At 36.5% G+C, this 24,667-nt stretch overlaps 2 protein-coding genes across 2 annotated transcripts in view; one reads left to right on the plus strand and one right to left on the minus strand.

Moving 5' to 3' along the window:
- Positions 1–24,667, minus strand: part of NaCP60E (Na channel protein 60E) — an 898,928-nt gene that overhangs the window by 756,776 nt on the left and 117,485 nt on the right. The gene's annotated exons all lie outside the window — the stretch shown is intronic.
- LOC141386700 (angiotensin-converting enzyme-like) overlaps positions 1–24,667 on the plus strand; it is a 211,527-nt gene that overhangs the window by 952 nt on the left and 185,908 nt on the right. The window lies entirely within an intron of this gene.

Genomic DNA, 24,667 nt, shown 5'->3' on the forward strand with positions numbered 1-24,667 from the left:
TACTCATTTTTAGTAGTAAAAATGTGTAGATTCTTACAGGTTCTGGAACAGGTATTTAGAAAAAAGAGAAAACATTTTCATCAGCAGTCGAACGAAATCAACTACGACTCATAGACTCCGAATTCTACTCGCAGTACTGTTTGAGACTACGAAATCAACATTCTGCCTCGGCAAAATTTTAGCTAAGTCCTGACAAAATAGGTTAAGTCGAAAAACTTCATCAGTAGTGCGATTGTCTAACACATTTTTTGAGTTACCGACAAAAATCGGTAAAATTTCAACGCAAAATTATATATGAAAATTTCAATAAAAATTGACAACAGTCTTACTATCGGTATAACTTTACGACTGCTTATTATTCGTCGCTAACTTACCGAAAAATCGGTAATTACCGAAATTATAAGTATTTTAATTTTACCGACAATTGTCGGTAACTCAAAAATTGAGTTAGAGAATCGCTCTACTGGTATACCAATGGTTGTTGTTTCGCCTTATTTCTATCTTAATTGTACGATTAGATGTTTATGAACTCGATGACATTTAAAACTTTCCAAGGACTATGACTTCTGTCGGCACAGCGGAGGCAAACTTATGAAAATTCATAACTTTTGTTTTCTCGAAAACAAGTAAAAAAGTATCAGTCGGGTTTGCCGACAGCTTGTGTGAGTTGAGACTTATATCAATAGACAGATAGAATACGGGCTTCATAACCAAAATTTTTGTCCTATAAATTGTGTAGTCAGGGAGTTTCAGAATTTCGTGGCTTTTTTGGACGTTGGACATTTGGGTACAAAACTTCAAGATTGTGGGCGTTGCGATTAAATGCTTATGCTGAGCTCATAAGTTTGACTTCGATAAGGGCGCAAAAGTTTTGCACTTTTGTGCAGAAGATACCTAAAAGAATGGTCCATTTTGGAAGGGGACCTATTTTTGGAAGTCATTCCTTTTGATAGTTATATTGTTTAGTTTGTCATGGTAAGATTTGGAGCTGTTGAACCGTTATGTCAGGAAGCATGGACTTACCATGAAAAATAGAACATCGCTGTAACCAAGACCGCAAGCAGTAGCATTGGTCAAAATGTCCAATGGATTCTCGAACAGCCCATAAATTGCACTTACATATGTTGAAATTTTGTGAGGGAGGTATCCGAAGATGTTATCGAATATAAACCCTCTTGGTACTTGATATACATATCAGGAAAAATGTATAAAATTGTCTTTTCCATTTCAAAAAAATCAAAAAAAAAAAATTTTGATACTACATCAATGATTTTTGGTACGTAGATTAAGAAAAAATCAGCATTCCAAATCTGTTTTCGTTACTAACTTTGATCGTTGCGCTCAAAATATATGACCGTTTTAATTATGATAATTAGAAAAAATTCTAAAAATATCGGGGCTTAATATAGTTAGCTGTTATTTCCTATTATCGTTAACTGAATTCTGGATTTACGAGAGTTTTTAAATATCTGTTTTCGTGCAGTTTAAACACGCGTATCGATCTATTTATTTAAGTAGAACTGACACATCCAAAACGCTTTTTAATATGCGATATTTTCAAAATAATTTTTTGCAAATTTTCGAAATTTGATGGGTATCATATCCGCCGATCTAGTGGGTGGATTTTTACGCATCGTGGCTTGTTAGATTCAGAATGTAAAAAAACTAAATTTACGCGGGTTTCCACGCAAATCGAATGACGTTTGTAAATTTTAAACCAAAAAAATAGGTTTTTGAGAAAAATGTACGCACAAAAATTTCGTGTTTGGGCGCAGATTACTGTGATCCTGTGAGGGCTACACCCTCATGTTATACATTAAAAATGCGAAATCGCGAGTACTACAATCAAATAATAGGCTTTAGGGAAATCCAGCCATTTTTCAGGTTTCAAATGTCAGCATCCGTTTGAGGTAGATACAGTGGATATATTAAAAAATCATACATTAGAGACTTCAAATCCGAAGTGTACTCTTTAAATTCTCCTTTGAGCATTAAGCTCTACATTGTGTCCAGTAAACATATCATTTCATGCACTTCCAATCCGCACAATACTAAACTCGGATTTTTTTTTAATACAGAATGAGTTTAAATCCTCAAGACCTTTATATTCATTACAGAATTCCTCTACCCTTTATTATTTGATAATGAAACAAGTAAAAAAGTGTCAGTCGGCTTTGCCGACAGATATATACCCTCAGCCAATGTGAAGCGAAATGTATTTAAGGTCTCTTCAGTATTTTGCGACACCGCCACATATGGTGCCATAGGGGTTTTTTACACCTTTCGGGCTGTTTCCCCAAGAAATATGGACTTGCCCCTGAAAAAACTTTTACCGTCGTAATGGAGGTAGCGACTGCAAATCGCTTCAACAAAAATCAAAGTGATTCGAGAGCAGGTCTTAAAGTGAACTTATCTGAAATTTTGTGTGAGAGGTACCAGAAGGAGTAGACAAATAAAGTCCATATTCGAACCTGATCTATATCTGGTAGATATATTAGGATGTGCAAAGTATAGATTACATCGGACACTCCTTTCAAGAGTTATCGTGCGCAAAATTTTTCGGAATTTTTTTTTTTTTTTTGTGGGGTACCTGAATCAGTGGGCCGATATAGCCCATCTTCGAATATAAACTATGTTTTGATAAAATATTACGAAGGCCACATTTTGGACCGAATCGACAGATCCGTTCGAGAGTTATCTTGCGCTCCAACCACTACACAAGGTGTCATAGGGCCTTTTTGCAACTTTCCGGCCATTTTCTCAGGAAGTATGGACTTGCCCCTGATGAAACTTATACCGTTATATGGGGGACAGTGAATACAAGTTGCTACAACAAAAATCAAAGCGATTCGAGAGCAGGTCCTAAACTAAACTTATCCGAAATTTTGTGTGGGACGTACCCGAAGGTGTGGGCCGATTGAGTCCATATTGGAACCTCATCTAAGTCTGGTAGAAATTTCACGATGTGCAAAGTATGGACCAAATAGGTTACTCCCTTCAAGAGTTATCATGCCAACAAATTTTCCGAACATTTTGGAACTTTTGTGGAGGAGGTACCGGAAGGAGTGGGCCGAAATAGCTCATCTTCGAACTTAAACTAAGTTTGGACAAAATATTACGAAAGCCACAATTTGAACCGAATCGGTTCATCCGTTCGAGAGTTATCGTGCGCACCAGCCAGCCAGACAGACAGACGGACAGACGGACGGACATTGCTCAATCGACCCCAAATTGTCTGAAACACATTTGGTCCAAACATACTTGGGGTCTAAAACCAATATTTCGATGAGGCACATTTTGCCCGTATGAAAGTGTATATACCCTCGTTAGCATAAATGCTGAGGGTATAAAAAAAAATTAAATATTTCTTAGACAATTTGTTCATACAGTACGTTTTTAGTACATAACCTTCAGAACAATCTAACTTTTCTTTTCAAAATTCCAAAAATAAAAATTATTTTCGAGAAAACACGTAATAATTTGTTAAAGTGGCTCAAAAAATTGTAGTCGACCAAACCATTTCGGCGTACGTCCCTGATTAGGATTGACACCAAGTATTGAATTAATTCAATTTTTTTTGGTGAGCGAAAAATAGAAGAAGAGAATACAAATAAGTTGCTCTTATGCAGTATGTAAGGAAGGCTGCAAGAACTACGTCGGCACCTGTGAGGCTTAGCAGACATGCATAACTTTAGTTGGCTCAGAAATGGTGATCGCATAAAACAAATTAACTAATGTAAAATAGACCCAGAGGGTGATATTCAAATTTAAGTGTTCGTCATATGTAATAACGAGACAGCGGAATCCTATGCAAATGCATATATGGTTAGGATGGTCGTAGAGAAAATCTGATTAGACAGAAACTCGTTTTATCACAAAGTAAAACGAATTAGGCTCATAATTTTTTGCATATCGTGCATATTTTGACATATTTGCATAAAATGAGCATATGCAAAAATATATACAAGGATTTGTTTATCCCACCGAAATGGATGAAAGTTGGTATAAAGTCTTCGTTAGGGGTATGAAATTTTACAACTGAAATTTGTCCGCATACTTCCACGTCTTCTTATAGCCTACATAGAACGGTACCTTCCGATTTCCGATGTTTTGAAGATTGTGGCCTAAAAATCACACTGAAATGGCTAGCATTTTGTTTTAGTCTTCGTTGGGAGTATAAAACTTTCCACCTGCAATTTGTCAGTATAGGTCCACGTTTTCATATAGCCCCCATAGAACGGTACCTCCCGATTTTCGGTATTTTTAAAGTTGTGATCTCAATATCCCTTCGAAATGACTGAAATTTGGTATTAAGTCTTTCACCTGAAATTTGTCGGTATAGGTCACGTCTTCATATAGCCACAATAGAACGGTACCTCCTGATTTTCGGAATATTGAAGGTTGTGGCCTCAACATCCCACCGAAATGACTGAAATTTGGAATTTAGTCGTCGTTGGAGGTATAAAACATTCCACCTAAAATGTATCGGTATAGGTCGACGTCTTCATATAGCGCGCATAGAACGGTACCTCCGGATATCTGGTATTTTGAAGGTTGTAGCCTCAATATCCCTTCCAAATGGATAAAATTTGGTATTAAATCTTCCTTAGGAATATAAAACTTCCCACCTGAAATTTGTCGGTATAGGTATACGTCTTCGTATAGCCCCCATAGAACGGTAACTCCGGATTTCTGGTATTTTGAAGGTTGTAGTCTCAATATCCATCCGAAATGGCTGAAATTTGGTATTAAGTCTTCTTTGATCGGTCGATCTCTGCCGACAATAATATTTGATGCCTTACAGATGTAATGTTGTAGCCGAACGTGAGAGTAATTTAAAGCTTGATTTGTTAACTAACAGCCTGAATCTGCTGACGCAAGCGGCTACGGAAAAATGTTTTGTCGTTAGAGCTAACTGTTGTTCATAAACTGAATGTGAGGAGGGCAAAAGGAGCATGTTTCCATCTCCACGTCCCACGGAAGAAAATTATCAAGAGAAATTACAACTCGTTTTCCTCCTTCTATCAATTTTTACATAATCTAATTTGTATGTGGCACCAGATGAGCTAGTTTTTTTAGCGAGTCTACCCCTCCGACGAGCTAGTAGGCCGGTTTTCATATATCTGCACTAGTTTCAAATCTTCAAATTGACATCCAAAATCTTGGTTGTATGCTACAAGGTCTAACATAAGCCCACGTGCGACAAACAAGAGAGAAAGAGATCCGAAATGATCAGTGACAACCAATAAACCTGTTTGTCGTGGTCATCTAGATAAACCTCAATCGGAGCGAAACGGAACCCAAAGCTTGATTAAAACAGGTAATATAAACATATGTTTAATCCAGAAAACTTGACAATTTGTCGTGGATAAACCATACAAATTACTAACTTTTTACGCTAGACCGTAGACTCCACCGAGAATATGTTTATTGGCGACACTGTTAGCAGATCTATAATTGAACACAAGCTTTAGAACCACATATATGTAAACTTATATAGAATCATCAAAAACAACATAATGTTAAATATTTACGTTGTCTTTGTTGAAGATGAATCTCAGTGAAAGGTTGTCCTTTTGGCGGCAGGAGTTGCATAACTTTGAACGCACACTCTCATCATTGGTTACTTCGAGTTAAAGATTAATCTTTTTATAGAAGTTGTTGATTGAAGTTTCATCTTTTTCTCCTGGGCATTCAGGCATTTGAGAGCATGTGGGTAGTCATTCGGAGCAACAGATAGTTCTTGAAAATCATCAGCGCCGAACAATTGACTACTGATCAGTCCATGGGTAAGAAATTAATGATTTTGCGTAACCTGCTGCGGGTTTCAGGCATCAGAATATAGAATGACATGAGAGTTCCATTGTCCATTGCAGATGTTTGGGATCACTCCTCTCACTGAAGTGGTGGATGACATAAGTGAGGTGGAAGAGAAACGTCATTTTGTTTCTTCAGTCACAGGTTCCCTTAATCTCAGTTTCGACCCACGAAGCTAAACGTTCATAACAACACGAAGAATGCGACAATGAACACATTTGGTCCCCACAGTAGAGTTGTATAGTTCATGACCGACCTAGTTCGATTGAACGATTCATTGAAAAAAGCGTATGAACTAAATCAGTCGATATGGTTCATTACAGATCCACGAAGAACGACCAACGAACGATTCACAATCTAGTTCAGCATGTTATTCACATATGAATGAAGTGACGCCGTTTTCTGTGCTAAAGTGGTGTTTACACTACTCATCAATGTCATATGAGCTGTCAAATTTGCTACCAGTGAATGTTGTACACATAGTATTATCACTATGAAAAATTGCATCTATCAAAATGATGTGGCAACTCGTATGTAAATTTTTCATTTAGGGAGCGCTCTATTCGGCTAGGTATTTTCGTATGCAGTTGAGAAACAAATCGTTGGAAGAGAGTTGTGCTTCCTTACGCTCGTTGATGCTGAATTGTAATTATCTCGAGGACTATCCGTAGTGTTGTCCAAAGAGTCCGTCCTGCTGTCCTAACAATGAGGTATCGCGTAAAAGTAGCTTCCATAGCCCTCTTTCGTGGGATAGGTGGATGGTATTGGCACCAACAGTTTTATTGTTAGAACTACCAATGTGGCCTTTGCTTTCACTTTGCAAAGCTTCATATCCTCTTTGCACATGTATCCAGCTTTTAATTTGGTGGTGTCAAACAGTTCCTTCAATGAATCAATGTTTTGTTTTCTTTTCTGCACCCCTCGTAGTCTTCCACAAGTTTTGTTAGTTTTGCACACATGACTTGATCATATACAGTTTGCCAAAGAAATGTTTTCAAACTGAGAAAACGAACACTTTTCATGCATTAATTAGTAAAAAAGACAAATAGTTGTGATAAAAATGTCGGATTTTTTTGCAAAAAATAGTTAGTTTACCAAGATGGACATTGTTATGAGTTATGACTTTTTTACAACCTCATATCCCTGTATCATAGCGTGATGAGTTTTGCCATAAGATTACATAAAATCTTAGTTAAAAGGTGATTCGGTGAAAAAACCTCACGCACAAAATGACTTTAAAATTTGAATTTATCAAAATTATGGACATTTTTTTTGAAGTCAATGAAAACAGATATATATTTGAAAATAAACTTTAAAGCCACATGAAATAATTAAAATGACATAAAATTTATTTCTCACTATTTTTCTTCAATTCTGAGAATCGTAAAAATGTCGTAAACGCTTTTATTCAAAAATATAACTTTTTTACAAAAAACAAAAAATTTGAAATTTTTTCAAAGTGACTTTTTTCGCGACTTTTTTAATATTTGAATGAAATAAACCTTATTATAGTTATTAGTAGGCTTATATTTATTCATTCGTGCAACAAAAAATAATTTTTTGAAAAAAAAAATTTTTCATTTCATATATTTTTTCAAAAAATAATTTTTTTAAAGTCGATTTGTGCGGGAACTTTTTTATATTTCAATCAAATAAACGATAGCATAGTGATTAATAGGCAAAAGTTCATTCATCCCTGCTACAGGAAATCATTTTTGAGGAAAAATGTCAAAAATCATAACCCTAATGGACAATTACAATGAATATTCCCAACAGCAGAACTCGATCAGGAGGGTTGCCAGATCGACTAAAAAAGTACCAGGAGCTAATAACAGTAAACTGGACCTCCTAGGCGCACAATTAGATCTTAAAAGTTGTTTATTTAACTGAAATCGAATTGAGGGATGACATTCACAAAAACAAACCAAAATATAACCAAGAAGTACAAAAATCGTTCAGAAATACATATGGAAGATATTTCTAGATTATAGTGTGTTTGCTATTGACATCCGACTTTATCTATTAACAGCCAGATTGGGGAATTCTATTAAGTTTTTTGGCTTTGATGGTATACCATGGTAACACTGTAACATTATTTCCCCGTCACCTAGAAAATTATGCCGCAGTATTACTTAACAGTACACGAAATGTCTCCAGTAGGTCATAGTAAGCATTTGCGAAAATTGTAGAAATCTGTACCCCACACATTTCTAAGAAATATTTGTATCCAAATGTGCTATTTTCGACTGTTTCATGAAATATTCTTATCTCTCAATTAATTTAGAGTTAAAAAAACCACCACTCGATCCTAGGATTTTGTACTTCTTGGTTATATTTTGGTTTGTTTTTGTGAATGTCTGGGTGCCACCGTGGTGCAATGGTATGCACAACCGCCTTGCACACATAAGGTCGTGGGTTCGATTCCCCGGCCAGGCAACATCAAAACACTTTTCAACGGTGGCAAAATACCCCTCAGTAATGTTGGCGACATTTCCTGAGTACTTCAGCCATGTAAAACTTCTCTACAAAAGTGGTGTCTTAGACACGCCGTTCGGACTCGGCGATAAACTGGTCCCATATCATTGAGCTAATATGAATCGGGGTGCACTCATTGATATGAGAGAAGTCTCCCTTGTCCCTTATGGGATGTTTGTGGAACAATTATTATTATTATTATTATTTTGTGAATGTCATCCCTCAATTCGATTTCAGTTAAATAAACAACTTTTAAGATCTAATTGTGCGCATAGGAGGTCCAGTTTACTGTTATTAGCTCCTGGTACTTTTTTAGTCGATCTGGCAACCCTCCTGATCGAGTTCTACTGTAGGTAATATTCATTGTAATTGATGGCAGTCCATCTTGGTAAACCAAAATACTCATAAAACGTCTTAGTTTTTAGATATTCTCGGCTTGAGACATATAGGACATTGTTTACATGCAATATGATCTGGTACACCTTGGTCCATATGGAAACCCTCTTAGTGGGGATATTCCATGACTAATATTGTGGATACTTGTTAGCAACTAATCATTGTTAAGAATAAAATTCACAAAATGTCATGATTTTTGAACATTTTTTAACATTGGAACCTTAATTACATTTTGAAAACATTTTCTTGGCTCCTTGCTTTACATGTTAATTATTCTTTTGGTTATTATTATTGAACTAGGTGGGGTAATTTTTTATTTATCCATTCAATTTGGTCTTAAAAAAAGTCGACCAATTATTTTTTTGCAAAAAACTCGACATTTTTATCACAAGTATTTGTCATTTTTACTAATCTATGCATGAAAAGTGTTCGTTTTCCCAGTTTGAAAACATTTCCTTGGCAAACTGTATGTGCGGTAAGTTAAAGTTTTGCTTCACGGAGTTTTAAGCTCTATAGCAATTAGACCGGTCTCTTCTCTTCCTTCATTTAACTTTCGAACGGAACAAGCGATTTGTTTCAAAATTTGATTCTCGTAATATTTTTTGGCACAATTGCAATTTAGGGATTTTTCTCGAATCGTCATGAGGGGAAAATCCATACTGCCTAAGATAATTTCCCAAAAGCCTTAAATAATCCTGCCGGCAGACACTCAAATGACTGATGAGTACAAAAACTTTCGAATTGAGTATCCTGTTTGGCCGAAACCTTGTATATCATAAAATTTCTACCTTCTATGCTTCCTGGCATAATGGTCCAAAAGCTCTTAAAAATCCAGGTAAACAACATAAATGTCTGGGCACCATAACTATTGAAAGGTGTGATTGAAATTGGACCTACTTTTACGCATCGTAATATTTCTTCCATGTTCGAATATGAACTATAACAGTCTACATCTTGGAGAACCTCCCACACAACATTTCCAAAATTTTCGCAAATGTGCAGTTTAGAGACATATATAGGATCGTTTTGAAATTTTTATAGCAGGTAGTCCTCGCGGCTCATATAATAATTTTTGAAAAAAAAGGAGAAAGTTCGTCACCCTACTGTAAATAAGTGCATGATACCAGTACATATATTTGCGGTCACCTACGAAGTCTGTAACATGAGATTTACTCCTTTCAATTAGTAGTAATTCCTCAAATCCGCAAAATTATTGGAAATTTTTGCTTGCTTAATTTTCGAAAAACACTAAAGTACTTTGGAACGTATGAGTTATGTCGCTACTTATATGTATGTCACTTTTAACAAGTCAGACCATTTCATTGATCAAAACAGATATTTATGTGTATATGTATCTCCAGAACAAAACAATATTGATATTGAATCAATGAAATCGAAACATTAATAAACGGACGTGAAAATACACAACATTAATAAATTTACATTTCATTAAATAAAAAGTCTTTTGTTTTCGTTTCTTTAAAATTACAATACTTAAAATAAAGTGTATATTATATTCGGCAAACAATACATGTGTGTACAAAGATTAAACCAAACATACACACTAGAGTGGTTTAAAAAAATCGATGTCGGATTTTTTTATGCGGCATCCACCTAAAATGTTTAGTTTTGTTAAAAATTAAGATTGCCAAAGTTTCAGCTCAATCGGAATATGTTAACACGTGCCACTGGGGCCTCAAAATTTCCATGGGCCCTTTATATAGCTAATATTAAAATCTAACCCGATTTTCAAAATTTTTTGTAGGATTACTTGTTTAGCCACTACAAGAAACTGGTAAACTGTTTCCATCGATTGGACAATAAATCCGACATCGATTTGTTCCCTTTGAGTTAAAACCAGTCTAATACACACACGAGCCACATACCACTTAATACTGTACGTTACAAAAAAAATATATATATTATTTATTGACTGCTGTTAATCAATGGAACAATATGATGTCAATATTCTAGGCTAATAGAATGTCAAAAATATTTTATGGCAAAATTTCAGATTACAACAACATGGATAGAACTTTTTCATTCATTTAGATTTTGTTCAAAAAATTTTTTGCCTTTTTTATTAAAATTGTTATGCTTCTGCTTTTGATTTGGGCTACCGACAATCACTGGCAATATTGGCTAATAAATCATATTTTAATCTTAAAATTCATTTGACTTTGTTTTAATTAACACAAAAACACAACCAATCACACTGATATATTTCCATCATAACAAGGAGCAGAACATATTCTACCAAGGACGTGGTATAACTTTATATACGATTACATAGTAGGGGACATATTGGCTAGAAAATTGAAATTTGTTCAATACAGCTACGATTTGGTGGGTTATCACATAGTTTGCTCTGACGACTTCCCTGCTTTTTCAATTTTTTACATACATGCACATAACACTGACCGGCATCTGTGTCAATTTTCTTCGAATTTTGCTTCTCTTTCTACTTTTTGTAATAAAATATTCCATAGTGATATATGGCTGGATGTTTCCATCAATCCATAGTGCCTTCCTGCACTACACTTGTCGCTGTCGATGTCATTTTAGACTAAATTTGATAGAAACCTGCCATTGGCTGACTATGTAGAAGATGTGAGATGGACTTTAAATTAATGGAGTTTAGTGTTGGCAAGTGACCTTCTTTTCCAAAAAAAAAATCATATTCCAACAGCTTTGTTGCAATCCATTGAATTTTTTTTTCGTTCCTTCTTGTTGTTTCTCTATTCTGGCTGGTCCTTGTAACTAGGAAGTAAAATTACCAACCGAAACAAAAAGGACAGCACCAAACAAATGTATACAAAAAAAATAAAATAATTCAACTGTAAATTGTCTCTACACTTAACCGGACGACCAAGTTTGATGTGGCCGTCATCTAACAAATGACCCACAAAAATTTCCTTGTTTCACTTGGATGCTCCAAAAACTAGATGCAACAATGGACGTGAACGCAAACGTTAAGGGTTCGTGTGTCATTTTGTAATGAAGATATTCATTTCATTTTGTTGAATAATGTGCAGTGTTTTGTATCTTGCGGATATTTTTGTTGTGAATTTCCAAGGAACTACGGAAAGAAATTTAGCCTGGAGTGTCCAAACATAAATAAAAAGCTCGACCATTTTTAAATTCATAACGTTTCTTATTCAGTTTGTTTTAGCCTTGGAAATGTACCAGGATATCTCATACCAAAATATGGGATTCACTAGCCCACAACCTAAGCACAACTAAATTTTTGGGATTGCGTTTAACAAGTAGGTACATATATCGACGCCTCCAAACAATAGTATGCTAAGTCGACTTAGCATGTTTTTAAGTTCTTTACATTTTTATATTTAACGTCCTTTAGCATAAATTCTGTCAAATTTTGGTAATGATCGGACAATCCGAACAGAAGTTATAAACAAATATTTCCTTAGCATAGTACTGAAGGTCAAAGAAATATCCAAACTTTAAGAGCTTGTCCTGCAAAACTCGCTTTTCAGAAATAGCAAACTATTATTTGGAGTCGTCGAACGTCCTTTTACTTAAATTCTGTCAAATTTTGGTAATGATCGGTCAATCCGAACAGAAGTTACAAAACAAATATTGACTTAGCATAGTACTGAAGTTCAAAAAAATTTCCAAACTTTGAGAGCTTCTCCTGCAAAACTCACTTTTTAGACTTAGCATACTATTATTTGGAGGTGTCGATATATCTCCGACAAATAGATATACACCACGTGTATAAAAAAATTATTTAACAAGACTCGAATACATATTTTCCTATATCTCGGGTACTTTTCCACATACATCCAGATTGGGTATATAAATCATGGAATGAATATATTGTCCTTTCCAAAAGGCTACCCAAAATCTTGTAAGCTATTGTGTGATTACTATAAAATACCAACATTTATGTCCTCTCTGAGATTGTACCTCTTCCCGGGAACAACCTGACTGCAACTCGGTTGTGTCATTGGTGGCGTCGAAAAGAAACCGAGATCAAACAATTGTTAATTTATTTTTATTTATTTTTGTCGTCAACCCACCTCATTATTTGCCCCACCTTAATGTACGTATTTCTATGAGTCCCACTATTTATGAATTTACCATTGGTCATTACATACCCTGCTCTCGTCATAAAATAGCATTAGTTCAGCGCATAACAATGAGAAATGAAAGTAATTCTCATTCACTTCTTTTTGCTCACCGAATAAGTATTTCGGTTTTCTACACCAGAAGTGGTCAAGTGCTGGAGTTCGACCGAGGATACACGAAGTTGACGTATGACAGTGTTCGCAGTCCACCTGGTACCCAACATAGACGAAGCTTCCTGCGATTCGTTCGCTTCTTGTGTATACATTGCGATTCGTTCGCTTCGGAGACTCGTTTGCTGCCACGATTCCTTCGCCTCCGCGATGTGATCTCTTCCGCGATTCGTTTGCTTCCCTCTTCATTCGATCGCCTTCTAATTTTAGGCTGAATAAACCAAAGGGCCACAACGACTACTACACCCGAATAATACACCCGAGGGCCTTCAACATCAACCCGAAGACGACAAGCCAAGTCCCTAGAACACGACTACAACAAACCGAGTATCATCAACCCGAGTACTCGTGTTTTCATGTAAGGTTTCTTTGGTCCCTGATTTGAACCTGGCAGCGACTGAACTTACCTCAGCTTTAGATAAAGACCTCGTTATAAAATACGGATGTCAATCTGTTCTGTTATAGACAACTAGATTCATCGCAACCTCATCGAGGTCCGATGTAATGGTTGCAACTGTTGTTGACATCTTAACCGATTTCCTGGGTTAGCTTATAATCGAGATTGGAATACAAAGTTGTTGTCTATCGACAGGGGTTTGTCCACTCAGCATATCCCATCTAGTGACTCGCTAGTCAGTATAGAGAATGGGTGCACTTCCGAGGCTGCTCTGGTCTTAGCCTCCTCCAAGACTTCTGCGATAATTTTCTAGCGTGTCTCGCTCTCTAACTTCTTCGTCGTCGGAATACGAGATACCTCCGCAGTATCCACAACAAGAACAAAAGCAGCGCATAACATCACATGCTGTTGTATAGCGGAGGAGGACTTCCCTTCGTTATACACCAGTCTGTCCAGTACAGACCTGTCTCGTTTTAGATTGACTCTAATGACCCATGCATGGAATGTATGGGGTAGCAGCACGGTGTGGGACTGCCGAGGTAGTGTTGCTTAATGTGTACATACCGCCGATAAAGAGTTGTACCCTGCGTTATATGCCAGATATTAGTTTGCTTTTGGAGGGTGCTCCGAAATGCCCGCTCACTACAATAGAGAGTGAAACTCGCTCGCTGCAGCCGCTCGCTACAGATCTGCTGGCCGAATACCCGAACTCAGGCCAAGTTTTCCAGCAGATGCGACGAGACTAAAGACCAAAGAGTTAGCGAACTCTTGAAATCAGCAGGCTTGCAGGAGACCATAAGCGGAAGAAATGGCTAGACCACCTGAAGTATTGCACCATTGGTACAGGATTAAGTAAATTGTAGGCAACGATTGAATCGCTTTCCAATCCAGGAAAGGAGGCTATTTTTTCAATGGCGTGACAGTAGCTGATCCAAAGAAGTGCACGTGTTATATTCAACGCCAGTTTATAGAGTACACCGAGAGTGATAGGGCGAAGAGGATTGTGTTACGCTGTGTAAGAGCCCTTTCAGCCGAGGAGGTACCATCACACTTTACGATGAGTGATGTTGCAGACGACATCCGAAACGCCAAATCATCCAAAGCGTTGGGGTTATATGAAATCCCAATGGCAATGGTGAAGTAACTGGATGAACCCTCAAACTATCGCTAGCCACCCATATTGTCCAAGTTTCCCAACATCAGCATGGATTTCGGAAAATTCACAAAACCACAACAGCATTTTACGCCATATCCACACATATCAGTCGCGGAATGAACCAAAACAGGACACGCAACCGAACAGTTATGGTGGATTTTGAACTTTGGAAGGCTTTTGATAGCGTCTGCTTTTCGAAACTGTTCCAGGACGCCTTCCCTCCAGGCGTGGTTGTAATATCTGTGGGCGAGAGAAGAGTGAAACAGAGACTTCTTCAAGGCAGGGTGATATCTCAGGAACTGTTTAACATCTAGTTTTCTGAAATTCCTCACCCTTCAAACATCGTAATGGATGCTGTTGATTGTACGATCTTGGCGTCAAATCCTATCGTCGATGACGTATATATGTGATAGGTTAAATATATACATAGCTGACTTAGTACAGTTCTTCCATCTGAGTAATACGAAAATATCTGCCGTTAAATCCACTGCTACCCTGGGCTGTCAAAATAAGGCTCCCCCTGAAATTATTGGTCGATTGTGTCCTGATTCCGATCACTACCTACCCCAAGATATTGGGTGTAAGTAGAAAAAAGAACAGAAGTAGAAACAAGATTCTCAAGCCACTGTTGACAAAGAAACCTTATTATAGTACTTTCATATTTAACCGGATTTAACAAACCCACTGGGTTTTAAATGTAATTCCATTACATAAACGTCAAACAAATCCACATGAAGAAGGTTAACCCTGTAAAAGGCTATAATATAAACATGGCCTTAACCTGTTATAAAGTCAATGTGATATGTAAATGTTATCACTGAGCAGTGGAACAATATTCAAACCTGTCAGAATGCCGTCCTGACGACTGCAACAGGGTGACACCAGTGGACCGTCTTCATGAGGAGACGAAGGTTTTACCGGTACATCAGCACAATAAGATGTTGTGAATACAGTACCTGCTTGGGCGATTCCGCTGTGAGCATTCCTACCACGTATAGTGGACAGACTTCCCTCAACAATGCACTTCATTAGAGATCTTCATGATCTGGAGAATCTCTAGATCAGCGATCGTAACAGGCAGGTGTGAATTGCATTCACACCGATTCAGTTTAAACTTTTAAACATTTTAAACATTTAAACTAGAAACATTTAAGAAAATTACGAACGAAGAGATTTGAATGCTACAACAACAACACAAAAAATTAACGAGGCCACTATCAGGGATGATCTGCTAAATTCGTAATGTCATTATACTCGTATAAAGGACACTCCGTCAGTATATGCCTGCAGTCCTCAGTCATTACACAACCACATAAATCTATTCCAGACAGACCACCTTTGTGTAAAAAACCAAATAGTCCACCATATATGATACGCACGCACCGCTTCCGAAAGGAACCTATCAGAATCATAGTCGATCACGCCCTGTTGTTTCACGACATTCATAATTATCTCTTGACAAATAACCCCTAGGGAAATGCCTTAATAATAGGTAAGCATTTCAAGAGTTCAGAAATCACGCTACCGCAGAATAAATGTGGGTGTGCCTCAGAGAGGAATATTGTCACCAATGCTATTCAATTTGTTTCATGCCTGTCTGCCACAACTACCACTGGTTTCCTACGCCGATGACTGCACAATCTTCACGTCTAGTGTTGATGAATATATGGCCACGATATCTAACTTCCGAGCGGATAGACATTCAGATCTATCACCATCCAAACGCTTTCGAGGAAATAGAGGTAAGAAAAAGAAATAAGAACACACCGAAAATTCATAAAAGGCGTCGCTAGTTCCTCATGAGGGGAATTATAGAGAAAGTATTTAGTGGAAAAAATCTTATAAATAGTTATAGTGGCTGTAGTGTAAAAAAGCTGACATAGTATTTGTAATAAAGCATTGAAAAATAGGTTTGCCAGCTAAGTCGGTCTGTAGGAAAAGTTTAGAATTAAATAACTGACATTAAAATAAATAAATAATTCGAATACACAATTTTCAAATGATTTGTGGTATAAATGCTAGTTTCAAAGCTCAGTCTTCGTCCACCCACCAAAATAATATTCTAAAATGCCTGATGATCGGACTTAACCACCCGTGAAAAGTAGCATAATGGTCGAATGTGTGGGACTTCGGTGGATTTCTAATTGTTCAATGTACCTCTTAAGTCATAACAGCTCAACTCGAAAGAGAATTAATTCAGATTTTTTTAAAGTCTCTCGCTTATGGACATGCTTTTTATGTGTATAATAATCCCACAAAACCATATGAAGCTCGGATCAGCACTGCTTTCTTACATACAAATCACAATGAATTTTTCTTTTCTAATGTCTATATCTCAGCCAATTTTTGTCCGATCGACTCGAAAATTTCTGCAACATATTTTGTTTTATCTGATCTCTAAAATGAGCAAACAAAAGCCGCTCCACATCCGATATTTCTGAAGAGCCTTTATCGAAGGCGAAACATGCATGTCACATAGTGGTGGGTGTGTGGGTTCGAATCGTCGGCTTTCCTTTATCACTTGCATTATAGATCATAAAGCTTGATTAAAAAATTTAAAAAAATTAATACTAAAAAAATGATCTTCGCCTAAAAAAGGCAAAATTTTCAAATAAAAAAATTTTATTATTTTTATAAATTTGCAAGTGCCTATAACCCCTCAATAGTATGCTAACAATTTTTAGAGTTCAGAGGTCGGAAATCACGGTAAAGCAGAATAAATTTAGCCGTTCAATTTTTTGTTTTGAAAAGCCTTCGCTAGGTCCTCATAAGGAAATGATAAAGTGACTATATTACCAATTAATAAAGCGAATGGAAGTTCCGTTGTCAATTACGGGACAACTGTTTGGACTCCTTTCTTAAGCGGCACTCAATGGCGAGGATAACAAAGAATTCAAAATTATGCATTATGTATCACAATCGGATGCGTGCAAATAACGGTGCTGGACCACCTGCATGGACAGTCTAAGATAGTGTCAATAAGGCAGCATAATAATCTACTTCCTGAACAGCCCAAGCAGCAACACCAGCATGAAAACCCCATCACCCCTACACATTAGAAGAAGCTTTCGACGGTCTGGCCAAGATCTACAACTCACAATTCCACCAGATATTACCAGTATAGCAACTAAAAAGCTGCAAACAAGAGCAGGAAACCAATTCCGATGAGGCTATAAGTGCAGAAAAATCCTCAACGATCAAACCCCCAATATCTCGGAAATTGAAAACTTTTTCCGATACATACTTACAAACACTGTGACACAAAATGGAGGTGAAAATCTGGCGCAGAGATAATTCCTTTTGGGGATGAAAGCTCTTGGTGAGTATATTAAGAATCCCGAAGGACAGATCCGCCGTGAGTCGAACTTCCGAGTTATGGCGTGATTAAGTTTCTGCTGAAGACCCTGTAAGGCATCCGAAATTAGTGTTATATCTTTGTTAACTGTTGTATTAGCTTATTTATGAGATGACATGTCTTCAGTCAAATCGAATGAGGATTATTTTCTTAGAACATTTCGACCTTCTAAATCGCTTCCTTCAACGTACTTTTCGACCTTTATTTTAAGAACCGCTACAAAAGTACCACAATATGACGTTTTTCAGCTTCGAAATGTTCTGCAAAAATGTCGCACAGAAAATTTTAGGTGCGGTTCTCATTGACAACTTATCGATATTGTCGCGTTTTCATAGTCCTTTTGTGCACTTACCCGATTTTTGTTGAGAAAAGACTTTATTTTGTTTTTTGTATATCCGTTATTTATTGGTTGAATATACAAAAACACAAAACATAGTTTTTTCTGAGCCAACAGGGTAAATGTCAAATATGACCACGAAAACGCGACAAAATCGATTAGTTGTCACTGAGAGTCGTACCTAACATTTTCTGAGCGACATTTTTGCAGTACATTTCGAAACTTACGGCCTGTTTCTCTTCGACGATTCGAATAAAAATTCGTTCGAATTACTACCAAACTCCGGTTTTTTGTAGGAAATGTTTGTTTGATTCAAACTATAACGATTCAAAAATTGTTCAAAAAAAAACAGAAGTTTGGTAGTAGTTCGATCGAATTTGTATTCGAATCGTCTTAGTGAAACAGTCCATTAAAAACGTCATCTAGTGGTACTTTTATAGCGGTTCTTAAAATAAAGGACGAAAAGGACATTGAGGGAAGCGATTTAGAATGCTTTACGAAAATAATCTTTACTTCATTTGACTGAAGACATGTCATCTCATAAATAAGCTAAAACAACAGCTAACAAAGATATAACGCTAATTTCAGATGTCTTACAGGGTCTTCAGCAGAAACTTAATCACGCCATAACTCGGAAGTTCGACTGACGGCGGATTTGTCCTTCGGGATTCTTAATGTACACCCAAATTGAATTATCTCTGACCCAAAATTTCGGTTTGCAGTGTAATTCGTGTTCAGCTTTGGTCTGGATGGTTTACTAATCCTCAATGCATATCGATCTAGAATCATTCGGGTTGCGGATGACACATGTTCATCTCGTCATCACGCACCGCACACATCTTTAGCTTAAACCACCCGGGGTCCTTTCGGAGACATAGTATGTCATTGATCTTAAATCTGCCAACGAAAAAAGTCGTTTCAGTACATCCATTCGACTAGATTATTGTTGCATATTTGTTAACCCGAACTATTATCAAGATCTCCAACATCTCCGTGTGACTATTTAGTCCAGGTCACTTCATGTATACGATATTTAAAATTAACCGTACCTCCTCCCCTACACTGATGCAACTTTATAGATGTACATTACTCCTAAACATGTACGGTAATTGTGTATTTGTATATATACGTGTATGTGTCAGTGTTAATTTATGGCCATATACGAATTGTTCTTGTAGTAGTAAAGCAACCCAACCGAACGACTCCATGAAAACGAACGACTATGTCCTAAAGTTACAGGCAAAGAGTTATGGGTTTTTGTTGTAGATTTGTTGTTGTAATTTGTGAAGTAAAATGCTGCCGGTATAGCTTGCAACAACTGTTTCAAATGGTGCTTGTACTCATTCTGCAAGAACACACAATAACGACAACAACAACACCGACGGTAAAAGCAATAACAAGAAGAATGGAACAACCGGAGCAGTGGTAAAACAAAAGGACACAAAATTGTTATTTTTAGTTAACTGTGCTGGTCATTATTATTGCAGTGCATGTTACAGGAGAGCTGCATGCATGCACACATGCATAGCTAGATATGTATGCACCCAGCAAACCAAACGTCGGATGTCCGACACATCTAAAAAATTTCTGATGCAAAATCGTTTAGATTTCGTTCCGATATCTATACGATTTTTCTTAGGGGAATTTGTTCAGATTTCGTTTCGATTTCGGAGAGAATGTCGAAAGTAAATTTCCCTTGAAATATACCAATGTTTTTCTTCCGATTTCAGTACGAATTCGGAGCGAAATGTCCGAAACAAACTTCACTTCGCACAACAACCACCTGGTTGTTTTCATTTTAGTTTGTTGTCGAAAAACAAAATGATTGGCTATAAAATTCGCATATACAATTTATAAATATTTCAAATATAAATGAAACATACTTTTTTAAATAATTTTACCATTTAAAAGAGCGAACTGTGAAAAATTAGATACACACAACTTTATTCAAAACGTACGGGAACGGAAAAATGGAAAAAACGTCAAAAAAACTGGATCAAATGTCAAAGCCGGCATACCAGCCAATTAAACGCCGGCGGCAACCACGTTACATTTTTTACACGTTCAAATTCGTCGAGCAAAAAGTTTTTAAAGTGAGTCATTCAGCGCCATTTTTATACCCTCAATATTATGGTGTCATTCCGTTTGTAATACATCGAATTATTCATCGAAGTCCCTATAAGGTATAGATATATCCTTTACCAGGGTAAAATTCTAAGTCGATATAAGCATGGCCGTCTGTCCTTTCGTGCGTCGGTTAAAATCAAGATACAGCTCGCAAATTTTAAGATAGAGCTTTGTAATTTGGTATAGAAGTTTCTATTACTACTAGGATGTTAGGTATATCAAATGGGCTATATCGGTCCTCGTTTTGATATAGCCCCCACAGTACGGTACCACCCGATTTTCGGTATTTTGAAGGTTTTAGCCTCATTATCACACCGAAATGGCTGAAATTTGGTACTTAGTCTTCGATGTAGGTATAAAACTTTCTGCCAGAAATTTTTCGGTATAGTTCCACGCCTTCATACAGCCCCCACAGAACGATACCTCCCGATTTTCGCTCCGACATTTCGTTCCGAAATTATGTCAACCACTTCATACAATTTCGTTAAGATTCCGTTACAATTTCGGATCCGACATCGGACGTAACGCCCGAATGTGTTTGCTGGACATGTACTTTCACACACACACTCACATGAGCAATGCATGTATGTCTTTCACTTTCATGTCTTCTCCATACATTTTTACACTTTCACATGAATAGCAACAAGCACCTGCTCTAAGATTTCTTTGCATTTTCCTTTGTCGGTATCTGACTAGCAAAAGTTCGCAAAAGGTCTGCTGTTGTGGTCTGTTCTCTGCCATTGTGCTTGTGTGTCTTTCTAATGCGTGACAAACCGCATACAGAGTTCAATGGTACTGAAACCTGATTTTGCGGTTGGTTTCCTAGGGACTTGGGGTTTTTGTTCTTGTGTCCTTTGCAACGTTGTTGGCAAACTTTCACTACAAATTCAAGCATGAGCAAGAAGTGACAGTCAGTCAGTAGGGCTAAGCAACTAGGCTTACGATGCTTTAAGTAGAGTTTTTGTTAGTTTTTTTTTCCTTTAGAAATATTAAAAAAAAAAACAAAAGTTTTCCTGTCAAAGAATATCTTTGGTGGCATAGTTTTTGAGAACTATGATGAATTTAGTAGCACAGAACACCTTTGGGGATTATAGAGCATGTGAGACAGTTAAGACATGCCCACCTTCTTAGTTCTGTGAATGTGGCAAAGGATGTTTTGACTTAAAACAAAACAAAAGTGAAAAGTGAATCTAACTTAGTCAAAAGTTTAAAAATGACAAGAAGCTACAACGCTTTGATAGGGATTTTTCTTTGGAAAACAAAGATTGATTAAGCCACAATGGTTGCATATTTCTCGTCTTTGTTTTTGTAAAACGTTAAAAGAACTTTGCGGTTGATGCTAATATTTTATAAACATAAAATGTCCTTTGGATGACTGAAGGAACTTTTTGACTTTCTAAACATAACATTGTTGTTTTCCCTCATGTCATTTGGAGCTAAATTACTGTTTTTAATGTGAATATCATAATATTGAGCATGATAAGTATTGCAGGTAACTAATGACCTAGAGGTTTAATTTGGAGATAGACCATTGAATAAGAATGCGGGGTATAGGGCGATTCCACAATTAGATAGAGAACAGCGGACAAGAGCCAATATTATTTCTCAACCAAAGGAAAATAATATTGCGTTGATGATGTTTATAGCATGAAACAAAAAGAGATACAATTTCGAAAACGTTATAAAACGTAGGTTTCTGTTTTATTTATGAAATAAGAGAAGGGTAACAAGGAGAGAAGAGAGGAGGATGCTCACTGGGGTTATGCATTTTTGAAATTGTTTCTCAAAAATGATTTCCTGTAGTGAGAATGAATGAGCTTTTGCCTATTAATGCCTAAAATAACATTCATTCCATTTTATAATAAAACAAGTAATAAGTATCAGTCGACTTTGCCGTCAGAGATATACCCTCAGCCGAATGTATTTTGGGTCTTTTCTGAATTTTGTAGTTTGGACCAAATTGGTTGCCCGTTCAAGAGATATCGTTCATACCATTTTAGTGTCAGTTTTTTAAATATTGGGGGGAAGTACAGAAAGTTGTAGACCGGTATTGCCCATCTTCGAATTGAAACTAAGTTTAGACAAAATATGACGAAGGCCAAATTTTTGGACCAAATCGGTTGAAAAGTTCGGGAGTTATCGTACTCTCCAGCCACTACATATGGTGCCATAGGCGTTTGTTACACCTTTCGGGCTGTTTTCTCAAGAAAACTTTACCGTCGTAATTAAGGCAGCGAATTCAAGTTGCTTCCATAAAAATCAAAGAGATTCGAGAGCAGGTCTTAAAGTGAACTTATCCGAAATTTTGTGTTGGAGGCACATGAAGGAGTGAACAAATATAGACCGTATTTGAACATGATCTATACCTGGTAGATATATTAGGATGTTTAAAGTATGGACCAAATCGGTCACTCCCTTCAAGTGTTATCGTGCGCACAATTTTGCCGAATATTTTTGAACTTTTGTGGGGGAGGTACCTGAAGGAGAAGGCAGATAGGGCTTATCTTCGAACTGAAAAAAGTATGAACAAAATATTACGAAAGCCAAATTTTGGACCTAATCGGCAGATTCGTTCGAGAGTTATCTTGCGCTCCAACCACTACACACGATGTCATACGGTTTTTTGTATATTTTAGGTTATTTTCTCAGGAAGTATGGACTTGCCCCCGATGAAACTTGTACCGTCGCACAGTGGTTCAGAATCGTTTTTTCGTGGTCAAAATTCTGTAACTTTTGATATTTTCATAATTCTTTTTTTTATTGTTTTTAAGTCTGGAGTGTTACCTCCAATGGCTTAAACTTCATCATTACTCTCTATTACAGAGAGTAATGTTTTTCAAAACGAACTGACAGTGTTGCAAAATTTTACTGATCAAATGATATTGAAACTTAAACCAAAAACAAAACAAACAAAAACAACGAATGGCACGCGTCGGGGAGATTTGTTTAAAAATAAAAACAAAATTCCAACAACAACCTCACAGGCAACTGTGTTGGTGTTCTTTTCAACTCACAGAATTTGAAGAATTCTTAGTTGATACGTGCTGACATGTTGGAAAATATTTTGATTTTGGTGTTTCTTTGGAAAAGCCAAAAAGTGAGTGTGATTCTCATTCATATGAGAATACTAGACACTTAAAGAGTTCGGTTTTTCGCTAAAAAGGCATAATTTCAACAACTGAGAAGCCAATTGATAATTCCCTTCGCCGGGATGAAATCATGATATTGGTAGCGATCAGTAAAATTTTGCAACACTATCAGTTCGTTTTGAAAAACATTACTCTCTGTAATAGAGAGTAATAATGAAGTTTAAGCCATTGGGGGTAACACTCCAGACTTAAAAACAATCAAATGAGATTGAAACTTCAACCAAAAACAAAACAAATTCTTTTTTTGTTAGACAGATAACACATTATAAGCGGTCAAATTCGGTAATGTAGTTTCAGAAAAATTCAAGGTCAACGTTAAACTTTTGAGTATTTTTAAAAATTTTTTATCAAAATATGAGTGTTTTTGTGGCTTTTATATCTTCCTATGTATTAAATATTGTCAAACACCAACAAATAAACAATAAAATTACCACAAAACTAAAAAAATCGAAAAAAATACGATTTTTTTTCAAAAATTTGTAAAAAAATATTACAAAAAATTTAAATTTTTCAAAAATTAAAAAATAGTCCTTGGGTTTTCATAAAACTTATATAACTCGTATAAAAACTCATATACTCAAAAAATTTAATTTGTGTCATAAAGCTGTAATTCATATGAAAACAGTGTAGAAAAATACACATTTTTACCCATGTAATTTCAATAAATTGAAAAAAGTGTTAAACGGACGGAAAGGGACAAAAGTACAAAAGTTCTAGTCCACTAAATTTGGAATTTCATAGAATTTAGTACCTGAGGAAAAATAAAATAGCTCATGTTGTGTAAACGCTACGGTAATGTACTAAAACGATTTTTAAAGGCCACAATCCTACCTACCTTACAAAAAAAAAAAAAAAAAAAAACAATGAATACCTGTTATAGTTTCCGGAAAATAGCTACGTCAAAATTTCGATTTTGGCCAGGAAAATCGATTCCTGCACCACTGTGCGTCATATGGGGGCAGTAAATACAAGTTGTTACAACAAAAATCAAAGCGATACGAGAGCAGGTGCTAAACTGAACTTTTCCGAAATTTTGTGTGGGAGGTACCCGAAAGAGTGGACCGATTGAGTCCATATTGGAACCTCATCTATATCTGGTAGACAGTTCACGATGTGCAAAGTATGGACCAAATCGATTACTCCCTTCAAGAGTTATCGTACGCACAATTATTTTAAAGGAGATAATTTATATTGCA

Source organism: Musca autumnalis, unplaced genomic scaffold (assembly GCF_047663935.1).
Source record: "Musca autumnalis isolate F117 unplaced genomic scaffold, ASM4766393v1 scaffold_5, whole genome shotgun sequence".
NCBI lineage: Eukaryota > Metazoa > Arthropoda > Insecta > Diptera > Muscidae > Musca > Musca autumnalis.